A 13,240-nucleotide genomic window follows, 5' to 3' on the forward strand; every position below is an offset into this window, starting at 1 on the left:
TTAACCGACTGAGCCACCTGAGCATCCCCCACCGCTGAATTCTGACAAAGGTACGAAAACATCTGTACCTCAAATGGAGGAAAGATAGGTCTTTTCAGCAAATAGGGCTGAGCAATTGGAAATCCACAGGCAAAGAAAAGAACTTCAGTTTACACCTCAGCACACACAAAAATTAACTCAAAATGGATCATAGATTTTTAATTTTTTTTAAGTTTATTTATTTATTTTGAGAGAGCAACCAAGCACAAGTGGGGTAGGGGCAGAGAGAGGGTGAGAGAATTCAAAGTAGGCTCTGCACCGTCAGTGCAGAGCCCAACACAGGGCTTGAACCCACAAACCAGGAGACCCTGACCTGAGTGGGGACCAAGAGTCGGACGTTTAATCGACTGAGCCACCCAGGCACCCCAGATCATAGATTTTTAAATGTAAAACTTAAAAATATAAAACTTAGATGAAAACATAGGAGAAATTCTTCAGGACCTAGGGCTTGGTAAAGAGTTATCAGATAGGAGACTGAAAACTACAATCCATAAGGAAAAGATTTAATAAATTAGACTAAATCACAATTTAAAACTTTTGTGCCGCGAAACACCGTCTTAGGGGAATGAAAAGACAATCTACAGATGGGGAGAAATATTTGCAAACTTGCAATATAAATAAATTTTATTTGCAAATTAAATACGGGCCCAATTTCCCTGGGCCCCAACTTTATCTGCTATGAAATGGGGAGACTTATATTGACTTTAAGAAAATATTTTTGGGGGGCACCTGGGTGGCTTAGTCAGTTGAGCATCCAACTGCAGCTCAGGTCATGATCTCATGGTTCATGGGCTCGAGCCCCACTTCAGGCTCTGTGCACTGACCTCAAAGGAGACTGCTTTGGATTCTCTGTCTTCCTCCCTCTTCCCCACTTGTGTGCACTCTCTTGCACACTCTCTCTCTCAAAAATGAATAAACATTTTAAAAAATATGTTTTTCAAAAAAGAAAGAAAATCTTTTTTTCAAAATTAAATGATACAAAAGAAATAAAAGCATTTTTTAAATTAAAAAGACACTCAGGGGTGCCTGGGTGGCTCAGTTGGTTAAGTGGATAAGTGTCCAACTCTTGATTTCGCTCAAGTCATGATTTCAAGCTCCACTTTGGGCTTCCCGCTGACATCGTGGAGCCTGCCTTGGACACTTGGGATTCTGTCTTCCCTCTCTCTCTGCCCCTTCCCCACTTGGATGCATGTGCATGCACTCTCTCTCTCTCAAAATAAATAAATAAACTTAAAATACTTTATAGGGATATTCAGCAGGATCTCACTTAAGAGTTCAGATCTTGGATCTTGTCCTTTCTCTGCAGGAATCCAAGGACAGGGGATCAGCAAAGAGTATGTTTTCTGTATGGTAGGAACAGGTTTCCCCAGAACTGAATATGTGGCAAATTATCAGATTCATTACAAAGGCAGACCAGGCTAGTGTAGAAATCCTCTCACTCTGAGAGGTGTGGGATTGAAAGAAAAATGAAAGTATTATTATTTGCAAATTACACTTGTAAATTTGTATTATTACTTGCAAATAATACTATTTAATAATAGGACTTGATGCTATTTAACAGTGTATTTTTGACCTATTTGCCAAATGTGAGTCCATCTGACAAAGGACTCCTACCTCTAATGCATAAAGAACACTAAATGCACAACAGTTGTCTAACAAAAATAATCCAACGAGAAAATGGGCAAAAGACAAGAAGAGACAGTTCATCAGAAAGGATATACAGCTGGCAAATAAATACATGGGATGTTCAACCCTACCACCCGTTAGGGAAATGCAAATTAAAGTCACAATTAGATATCACTATATATTTAACACAATGGCTACTATAAAGAAAGTGGTAACACCAATTGCTGGTGAAGATGCAGAACTCGGTCACTCATTATATTAGTCAGGGTTCTCCAGATAAACAGAAGTGTTGTGTGTACTTATGGGGAGGGAGCCAGAGAAAGGAGGGAAGGTGGGAGAGGGAGGGGAGATTGATTTTAAGGAATTGGCTCACACAATTACAGGGGCTGGTAAGTCTGAAATCTATATGGTGGGCTGACAGGAAGGAGATTCAGATCAGATTTGATGTTGCAGTCTAGAGTGTGAAATCAGCAGGGCAGGCCCCCAGGTGGGAAAATCAGACAAGGTTTTTATGTTACAATCTCGAAGAATTGTTTCTTCTTCAGGAAACCTCAGTTTTTGCTCCTGAGACCTTCAACAATTTTATGAGGCCCACCCACATTATGGAAGGTAATCTGCTTTACTCAAGGTCTACCAATTTAAATGCTAACCACATCCAAAAAAATACCTTCACTGCAACATCCAGACTGATGTTTGGCCAAACAACTAGACACCATAGTCTAGTTAACTTGACCCCCAAAATTAACCATGGTATTCATACATGCCAGTATGAATGTAAAATGGCACAGCCACTCTGGAAACTAGTTTGGCAATGTCTGTTAATTAAAAAAAAAATAAATAAATAAAGAAGGGGCGCCTGGGTGGCTCAGTCGGTTGGGCGGCCAACTTCGGCTCAGGTCACGATCTCGCGGTCCGTGAGTTCGAGCCCCGCGTCGGGCTCTGGGCTGATGGCTCAGAGCCTGGAGCCTGCTTCCAATTCTGTGTCTCCCTCTCTCTCTGCCCCTCCCCCGTTCGTGCTCTGTCTCTCTCTGTCTCAAAAATAAATAAAACGTTAAAAAAAATTTTTTTTTTTAAATAAAAAAAAACTAAAACTCAATTTACTGGATGACCCAGCAGTTGTACTCTTTGGGCATTTATCCCAGAGAAACGAAAACCTACCTTCATGCAAAATCCCGTAAATGAATATTCATAGCAGCCTTATTTGTAGCCCCAAACTGGAAAGAACCTAAATGTCTTTCAATGAGTAAACGGTTAAACAAAACATGGTACATCCACACCACGGCATACTAGTCAGAAATATTAAGTAAAAAACTATCAGTACATTTAACAACCTGGATGGCCCTCAAAGGCATTATGCTGAGTAGAAAAAGTCAATCTCAAAACGTCACGTACTTCATGATTCCATTCATACAGCATTCTTGAAATGAGAGAAGCAGAACAAATTAGTGGCTGCCAGAGATCAGGGATGGAGGGTGGGAGGGGGATGGGTGTGACTATAAAGGGGCAGCACAAGGGAAATCTTTGTGGTTACAGAATAGTTCTATACTGTGGAGGTCATTCTGTATGTGGAGGTCACGGGCAACCTTGACAAGAGCAAATGGTGGCGGCATGACATAGGTAACTTACCTATCTTACTAAATCACGAGGTCTACCAAGGGAGCAATCTTTGTATGTTTCCTGGACTAGTTCTGGCAATGAACGCTCAGTATTTGTTGAATGAATAAAGTTTCTGAAAGAATCAACTCAAAATATAATGGAGTCTGTCATGTCAGTCCCCATTTTGTTGGGCTCCCTATTGCCTACAAGTCAGATCCAAATCCTGAATTAGCCTCTATCTACCCCAAATCCCCCACCATGCCTTTCTTCTCAGCTCTTGGCAATTCCCCTAAATCACCCTATTTCCTCTGCTGGGATCCTTATCCCATATTTTTCTGCCTGGTGAATTACTGCTCATCTATGAAGATCCAGCTCAAATGCTCCCTCTTCTATGGGGCTTCCGAGACTCCCAGGCAGTGGGCATCCCCATCCTGTAGTGCCTGGTACAAGCCTCCAGCATAACTTGTAGCATTTTTATATTGTCTCTAATGAATGTCTCCCCATCCGGAACGAATGTTCTTCCCACAGAAAGGAAAGGCTATGATGTCCTAGCACTTAACACAGCAACTCATTGCCAAGTGTACTTAATGAATCCCAGAGCCCATTTCATCTAAGAGATAGCTCTCAGTCTTTCATCTGAGATACAAACAAATAACAAAACTTCTGATGAGTGCCATCTCTTCTTTTTAACCTTGATCTTTTGGCTCAGGACTGACAGAGCTGGTGGGAGGAAGGCACTGAAGCATCAAGAGGGTTACTATCTAGGGGCCCCTGGGTGGCTCAGTCCGCTGAGTGTCTGACTTCAGCTCAGGTCATAATCTCACATTTCGTGAGTTTGAGCCCCGCATCAGGCTGTCAGTGGAGAGCCCACTTCAGATCCTCTGTCCCCATCTCTCTCTGCCTCTCTCCTGCTCACACACTCTCTCTCAAAAATAACCTTAAAAAAAAAAAAAAAAAAGTTCAGTGGGTTACTCTCTAACCTTATCTGGAAATTCAGTTAGCTGAAGTAAGAGGCTCAACAAAAAGATGGTAAAGCTTAGGGACAACCAGAGGAGGACCTGGTGTCCAGGCTGACAGTGCAGTCCCAACCCTAGAAGAAATAAACAAGCCACACAATGGTTGCCTTGTTCAGGTGCATTTCTAACAGGGTGGCATGTAAGGAAATGAAGGTAGGGGGTGTGTCCTTTCATTTTGAATGCTGGATGACCTGCCCCCAGCCCAGAACATGGGCTGAGGGATGCTAGTCCATCCCACCAAAGGGAAAAATGATTAGTATCCCAAACCCACAGGGTTGAGAAGCAGACAGCAGCATAATAAAACACACTGGGTTCAGTCTGGGGTTTTGATGGCATCTTAAAGCTCACTGTGTGAAACCCTCTATTGATGAGCTATAGGGAGCCCCCACTGGCTAAGTGACTCCGGAAGGGGGTGAGGGAGGAAGTGGCTGACCAGCTAGGACTAAAAAAACACGTGGGCCATGGTCCCATAAAGAGCCAGTAAAGAGCCAGTAAAGAGCCAGCTACAATATTCAGGCCTGTCCCACTGCTTCTAAACCCTCCTCTGCCTCCCACCATGTCCAGCAAGGTAGAATGGGAGAGAGGGAGAGAGGGAGACAGGAGGGCAGAGTCCCTAGAAACCACTGAACATCTAACTGCAACAATAGCATGTGATTTTCCAGTTCCTCACCAGTCCAGACTCCTCACCACTAGAATTCCAGGAGTTCAGTGTACACGCACGCACCTCCCCAATCACACCTTCCACCTCTACGTCTTACTTGTTCAAGGAACATCCTGTCTGTGCACTTTCATGCCTAGGCCCTTGAACAGGCTCTCCCCAGCCTGGAATGCCTCCTCCCACAAAGTCTGTTTGTCAAAGTTCTATTCATCGTGCAGGGCACCAATCGGACACTATCCTCTCCATGAAACTATCACAAATCCTGTGAACTGGAAATAGCTGCCATTCCTTTGGCATTCCCTTAGGCCTCTGGTAACAGCTGGGCACTTACAGAATTTACCACACTCCACCTTGTCTCATAATTAATTATGGGTATCCATCTCACCCACCGATCTCTCAATGCCAAAGTTAGGGGCTGATGCCCACTCAACAGCAGGGTGTCTCGTGCACTGGCAAAGCACCATGCACAGTTAGGCACTTCATTAATATGTTGACTGAAGGAGCATCTCAAACATAACACCAGGGGCCCTTTCAGATAATACAGCAAACACTTTTGAGCACCTGAAACATGCTAAGAACTATGTTGGATAACAGAGGCTTCACAGGCCACAGGAGCTCAACGTCTGGATGGGAAGAGTGAACACTCAAGCACGTCTACACTGTGTTCAGTATGGTAAGGGGTGCGAAGTGTGAAGGCAATGCTTCTCAAATTTTCATGTGCACAGGATGTAAGAACCACCAGATTCCGGTTCAGCAGGTCTGAGGTGGGGGCAGAGAGTGTGCATTTCCAATGAGCTCTCAGGGGACATGGAAGCTATCAGTGCAAGGGCCATATTGTCAGTAACAAGGGGATAAGGTACAACAGAAGAAGGAGAGATTGACTGCACCTGGAGGGATATGAGAAGACTCCAGACAGACGGGATTTCACACCACCCCCCCTGCAACAGGGCAGCGCAAAAGAGAGAAGGTGCACAGGCCTGTGCCTCACAAAAACACAGATTGGCAGGGAGGCAGGAGTGCAAACTTGTGACCACAAGACAATGCTGAACAGAAACAATGCAGCGTGCCTTAGGAGAACAGAGGAAGGAGTGTGTGGCCACTTCTCTCCCCTTAATTGGGGAAAAAAAAATATGAAAGGAGCCTTGCACACGGGTAAGAATGCTGGCAGATGTGAGCGATACTCTAAGCCAGAAGAATGCGGGAGCAAAGGCTTGGAAGTTGGAGAACACAGATCACAAAGACACAGTCGGCAGGAGGAGCCTACAGACGACTAGGAGAGAAAGGCAGAGAAGGGCCGGTCTGGTGAAATGTGTATATCAAGGATGCCGCTGGTGGCCCTAAAAAAGTCAACCAGGAGTAGCGGTCAGCACCAACAGGGCATGCTTAAGCTTCTCTTACATCTCACAGACACAGTGGCAGATTTCTGTGAGCAGCTTAGAATAATCAGAGAAGCAGTTAAATCAGCAGTCTTTCCTCTAATCCCACCGAAAACCAGCCACCACCCGCTGCTCCTGCACTCCCACCAGCCAGTGGCTTTCCCCAGATGTCCTGCTGACTTAAAAGTACAGCCTATGGACAGGGGGAGAAAAGACAAGCTTTCCCGAACATGGGTAGGAGCACCTTTTAAACCACCAAGAGTTCTACTTCCTGTTCCCCTGACAAGTTTCTAACTTCTGATGTTCTCTGTGGTGAAGAGAAGTTACTTCAAGAACAAGCCAGGGGCGCCTGGGTGGCTCAGTCAGTTAAGTCTCTGACTTCGGCTCAGGTCACAATCTCACGGTTCATGGGTTCGAGTCCCACATCCAGCTCTGTGCTGACAGCTGGAGCCTGCTTCAGATTCTATGTCTCCCTCTCTGCCCCTCCCCTGCTCATGCTCTCTCTCTCTCTCTAAAATAAATAAACATTAAAAACACACACACACACGCCAACATGGGTCTCTCTAGCTCTGGCCAGAGAGCTCATGTCTCCTGAATGGGAGAAGGGAAAAGTCCAAGTGAAATCCTGTGCTCTCTTCACCAGTGAATAATTCAGTCACAGTCCCTGCCCTCTCCCTACGTTTCTTATGTGTACCCCAAACACCCTGCCCTGATTCTAAACTCATAAACCAATAAACGAATAATTACTGTCTAGCTTCATTCACTCATTCATTCATTCATTCAACAAGTATTCACTGAGCCACACGAGGAACTATGTTGGGCCTGCGGATCTACCTCTCCAACCTTGTGTTCTTCCACTTGTCACCCAGGTCACTCTCTTCCTATCACACCAGCTGCCTGGTGTGTCCCCAAATACCAAATATGCTCCTGTCTCAGGATTCTGTGCTTGCTATTCCCTCTGCCTAGAATACTTTCCCTTAGATATGCTCATGGGTCATTCCCTCATTTCATTCAGACCTCTACTCAGCAAGCTGGTTCTGGTCCCTCTGACAAAAACAACACCCTCAGTCCCCTTTATCGGGCTTCATTTTTCTCCATAGCACTTATCACCACGGGACATTTTATACCTATTTATCTGTTTATTGTCTGCCACTCCACCTCCCACCAGAACGTGAGCTCATGCTCACGGAGGCGCTGCCTACCCTGCCTAGGGTTGCTTGCTCAGCACATGGAACAGTGCTTGGCACGCGGAAGGCGCTGACATATCTGCTGAGCACACTGTTGAATGAGAATGGAATGGGAGGTCACTCACAACAGGAGAACGAATGATCAGACCAGAGCCTGGGGAGAAACAATCCGGCAGCTGCACAAGGACCATTCACTAAAGGGTCTGTAAGAATTCTCTCAACACACTACTCCAGAAATCCTGGGTTTATGGAAAAGATGAAGAGGACCTGAATTAGGACAGTGGCTTACTAGACACATTACATAGACACATCGGTGAATAATTCAGTCACAGTCCCTGCTCTCACGGAGTTATGATATTGTAAGTAATGTCATTATTATTGTGATAAATGCCATAAAATATACAGAAGAGAGAGAGGATGAGCCAAAGCCAATTCCAGAGCTTCCATTCTACCTGACTACATGGATAGTGTGCCATCCATACACAAAGTGAACAAAAGAAGAGATAGTTTAGGAGGGAAAGAGCCTTCATTTGAGACATAATTAGCATGAGGATCAACAGGACAGGTGAAACGCAGGTCTAGTATTTAGAAGCAAAATAAGCAAAACAGAGATACTGATTTGAAAGCCACTGTAATTTACAGATTATGCCAACAAACCTTTAGTGGGAAGACAGGTTAGCACAGTATGTTTTGCTGGTCCTCAGAACAGCTCTGTCAAGGTTACAGGACATTTAGATTTTACAAATCAGCACAGGAAAAATAAGCTTACGACACGTGTGCATCACTTTAATATGTATCTCTCAGAAATCGATTCCTTTTAAGTGACCATTTGAAGTGCAGCTCCAGGGCTGAGCTAATAAAATCTGGCTCTTAACAGCTGAGGCAGCACACTACAAAGCAAAAGAACAGGAGAGATCACCCCTCAGTATCTGTGTTTCTCCTCAGTGGGTCTGGACACAGAGCCAGATTCTATCTTTAGTGTCTCCACAATCACAGCACTACAAGCAGTCTCACGTGCCCACCTGGTAACAAGTCTTCTTGAGCTTATTAGCTTTTTAAAAAATTGTGGTAACATACACATAACGTAAAGTTTACCATTTTAACCATTCTTAAGTGTCCAGTTGAGTGGCGTGAAAGACATTCACATTGGTGTGCAACCAGCCCCACTATCTGTCTCCAGAACTTTTCCATCTTCCCAAACTGAAACTCTGTCCCCTCCTCCCAATCCTAAGCAGCCCCCACTCTACTTCCTTTGTGCACTCTGGTTATGTCATTCAAGTGGAATCTTATGGTGTTTGTCCTTTTATGAACGGCTAGTTTCACTCAGCATAAATAAAGTCTTTAAGGTTCATCCATATTGTAGCAGGTGTCAGTTTCTTCCATTTTTAAGGCTACATAATATTCCATTGTATGTATGGAATATTATTCCATCGTGTATATTTCAACAAAATGGAGTAAATTTTATCCATTCAACAGTCGGTGCCCCTTGGGTGGTTTCCATCTTTCAGCTACTGTGAATAATTCTGCCGTAAATATATAAAAATATCTGTTCTTGAGCTTGTTTTTTGGAAAGCATTTTTGTGTTCCGATCAGATATGCAGCACACTCTGCCCAGATGTATTGGGCCATATGTGAATTGTCTACTTTGCCTGCCGGCAGGCAGCCCCAACTCTGGCCCTTACCTTCACGGCCCTGAACACAGCCGGTCAGGTCCACTGGAACACAGGAGCCATCACGGTCTCCTCTGGCCTGCCATTCTGCAAGCAGCTAAGCATCCTCAGCTTCAACTGAGACAGAAAGGGAGCATGGTGTCTTTAGTTAATGCTTCAGAAACAGTCTGGTTCAAGCTCCAGCAGAGCTAACGAGACTTTAGAGATGCAAAATTTAACAGTAACTTCTCCTATGTCAGTTATTCAGTCACCAACCAGGATAGTCCCATGATCCCCTGCAGTGAGCTGGAAAAAGAAAGTGCTTCACTTCGGGCTCATTTGTACTCTTTAACAAGAGATGCTTCCCACTGCTAGATACTGTGTTGAAACCACAGAAGTATATGCTGGGGCAATAAAGCAAGTGGAGCCTACTTCAAAAGCCTTTAACTTTACAAAGGCCATATCACTCTACAACAGGGGTCAGCCAGCCACAGCCAATGGGTTAGGCCTACACCTGTTTTTGGTAGATAAAGTTTTAACAGGACAAAGCCATACCCATTTGTTTATGTATTCTGTACAGCTGCTTTGGTGCTACAACATCAGAGTTGAGCAGTTGCAACTGAAACTGTTTGACCTACAAATCCTAAAATATTTACTATCTGGCTCTTTACAGAAAATGCTTGCCAACTCCTGGTTCACACATCTTGGTTCATTCTCTTCTCCCCCGCTGGAAACGGGTGATGTGGTCAGTGGTTTGTGCGGAAGGGGCCTCCCCAAACTGACTGTGGGGAAACTGGCTGGCTCTACACCAAGGAGGCAACAGGAGTGCCAACACGCAACAAATCAAGAGTAGGAAGGGACACGCCATGCTTGCAATTTAGAAGGGGCGAGGAACACACCTTTAGAAAGATGTGATCTCATTTTCCATCAACCAGCCTCTAAGCTGAACCAGGTGTGGCCAAGGGGCAAACGATGGAGTCTCATGTACAAAATAATAAAGGAACCACCTGCATTAAGAAGCATCCCCAACATAAGCTTCTTAAATTCACACAGCCGGCTGGCCAAGCTCCAGAAGCCTCAGGGTGAACCCCAGGAACACTGCTTGGGTGGTAACTGATTTTCCAGGATGCCTCCGACTCCCTTTCCCTCCCTACATCAGGCAGCAGCAAGTTCTCTCATCCTCTGCCTGGTGTCCAAAGGTAACAGCATTACCCACCACATTAACTTGAGGAAGAAAGAGCAAAACTGACTTTTCGATGAATATGAATTCATATCCCAAGTGCACACGTGCTCTCAAGGAGCACACTCTTCCTCTGAGGTCTAACTGTTCACTAAAAAGAGGAGAGGCTGGAAATGAACACAGACGCCTGGAAAAAGTCAGTAGAAAACACCAGGAATGAACGATATTCAGAAGCTCAAGTTTTCCAATACAGTGTCATTTCAAATTCAAAAGAGTTCACAATCCATACGTCCAAAAGACTGGCAGCATACCCATCACTGTCCTCCCTGCTCAAAAATGACACTGCAGATGGTGTTCCCTGCTCTGCTGCATAACACCAGCAGGGCAGGTGAGTAATCTGATAGAGGACGCAAAGGCATTCCTTCCACCAACAAACAGCTATGTTGGATCCCAGAGAATATAGCTTTGTGCCTTGGGCAGTCCCTTAATATCTCTAAGCCTCAGGGTTTTTTAATCTGTAACATGAATGGCTTTGATAGAGGATCTCTATGGCTCCTTTTCATAGGATTCCTCCAGCTCTGTAATTATACCTGTGCAACACCACACACAACATAAAAGTGGCATGTATCAACAAGTTCTTACTTCACTTCCTGATATCCTTCTCCACATACTCCTTCATCACAAAATCAGTGTGAGAGAGACTTAGGCAAGATTCCACTCAAATGTGTGGCTTTTGAAGCCAGTCTCAATGAATATTGCGTACTTGGGTTTAGTGGGTCAAAAGGAAATATTCTAATACTGTGCCTTTTACCCATGGAAAAGACATTTCTTTCCAGAGGATAAATTCTCAGATCTGGGCTCAAAACTTCAGCAAGGGCCTTGGGAAAATGCTAGAAGACTGATGCCAGAAAACTGTTGGAGAACCATTCATTAGTGGTTGCAAATCAGGGTGTGAGAGAGAGAGAGAGAGAGAGAGAGAGAGAGTGTGTGTGTGTGTGTGTGTGTGTGGGAAGCTGTTCTCCTAAGCTGATGGATCAGTGAGTAATATTCAGGTTTGGTGACCCCATTCTGTCCTCACAAATAAAGAAAAAGGAGTGGTGGGTCTAGATCTTATGAATAACAACCCGTGGTGAGCACTCACTGAATCTGCTCAACTCGCTGGACGCACGTGAGCCTGACAGATGTGGCCTGAGCACTGGGCAGCTGGTGGCCCAGAGGAAAGGACACGAAACCAGCTGTTGGAAAGAGGGGCTAAGAGCCTTGACCGGACGCAAACCCCTCTACCCAGACCAAGCCTTCTGCTATACGTTGCCGAGAAGTCCTGCACTGCTATCCTCCGTACCTTCAAGATAAAATGATTTGTCAAGTAGATGGACCATGGGTTTTTCCTAATAGGAGAACAACACTCAGCTGGATTCATGACCCATGACCCAAAGATGGGCTTCAGGGGAATCGCGCCTATGACTGAATGCAAAATTTTGTATGCACATTTTTCTGGGAAGAGGGTTCATCATTTTCAGTTTTTAAGAAAAAGGTTCAAGTCAACATAGATACAGAATATGGTTTTAAAAATCCAGCATTATTGCCCTTTCTGTTATGCCTCTTCTTAATTATCCAACAAGTGCCCAAGGAATTTAAATTTCAAATATTTCCAAAAACAAAACTAAGAAAGGTTTAGGAGTTGGCAGTGAGCTTACAGACTGCATCATACCTGCTAACGCTAACTTGCATACTCTCACTAAAACTCGGGAGGACAGAAAAGATGACATGTTGTTAAGGATGAGTGAGGGTTGACCTGAGGTAGATTAATCCACTTTGAATCAGCAGCTGGAATCAGTTCTGCCACTGTCAGTGACAGAAGAGGCAACAGGAGAGCACGAAAGAACACTTGGCCAGGAGAACAGAGACCAGGAGTCCAGTCTCTAGTCCTAGCTCCGCCTAACTCAGTCTGTGACCTTGGACCAGTCCCTTCTTCTGGGCTTGGGTCCTCATCTGTAAAATGCAGGCTACTGAAGCAAAGCAGTGGTTTGCAAACTCTTTTAAGGCAATGAACGTTATGTTTAGATAAAATCATCCAGAATTCATCAGAAGCTAAAACAAATTCAAAATGGCAGGTTGAACATACCCATTTATTTCCCCTCCCTTCTAGAAGCGCCATCAAATTATTATTCATAAATATCTACTGCTTACTGAACATTTACTACATGATTGTTTTAAGTGCATTAACTAATGGAATCCCTAACACACTTACTAGGTAGGTGATGACACCCATTTTAAAGATGAAGGAACTAAGTCACCAGTGTTTAAGGAACTTGCCCAAGTTGTCACAGCTAATAACTGGCAGAGCCAGGGTTCAAACCCAGGCAGTCTGGCTTGAGTCTGTACTATATACTACCTCTCAGACTGACAATCAAGAAACAGCAAAGCTCCCAAGGAAAAAGAAGCTGAAAGAAAGAGGATATTAAAAGCATCACCAAATTTTGGAAGATGAGTAGTAGCTGATTTAGATGGAGAATACTGAGTGCTACAGATGGCAAGTCCCTGCAGAGCCCCCTCCAAAACTCAACTGTTGGAGACTCAGGCTTCCTCTGAAGGTGTGGGGATAAGGGAGGCCACAATCAGACAGTACTGCTCCCCTCCACTAGGCAAGCAACTGTTCCGTTGCTGGATAAACGCTGGAGGTTTATAATCTGGACAGGACGAACTAGACTCCAAACTTGGGCAGCCAGGGAACCACTGAAGACAAGGAAGTGGCACCATTCAGGGGACTAAGTGAAAATCTGCACACAGAAGCAAGAGCCCCCAGTCCCCTCCCATCACAAGGCTCCTCGAATGGTAACAGCCAAGGTTATTCCACTCAGGCAGAAGCCTGAATGAAGATCCATGGACTCTGAACACATCGCATTGAAAAGG

General features: G+C 44.6%; 1 protein-coding gene across 3 annotated transcripts in view; it reads right to left on the reverse strand.

Moving 5' to 3' along the window:
- Positions 1 to 13,240, reverse strand: part of KLHL18 (kelch like family member 18) — a 54,875-nt gene that overhangs the window by 39,102 nt on the left and 2,533 nt on the right. The window contains exon 2 of one of the 3 annotated variants that reach the window (XM_027038574.2): positions 9,181 to 9,285. The exons of the other annotated variants lie outside the window; for them this stretch is intronic. The gene's annotated coding sequence lies outside the window, so the exon portion shown is untranslated. The remainder of the gene's footprint in view (positions 1 to 9,180; positions 9,286 to 13,240) is intronic. 3 annotated transcript variants of the gene reach the window in all.

This window comes from Acinonyx jubatus, chromosome A2 (assembly GCF_027475565.1).
Source record: "Acinonyx jubatus isolate Ajub_Pintada_27869175 chromosome A2, VMU_Ajub_asm_v1.0, whole genome shotgun sequence".
NCBI classification, from domain to species: domain Eukaryota; kingdom Metazoa; phylum Chordata; class Mammalia; order Carnivora; family Felidae; genus Acinonyx; species Acinonyx jubatus.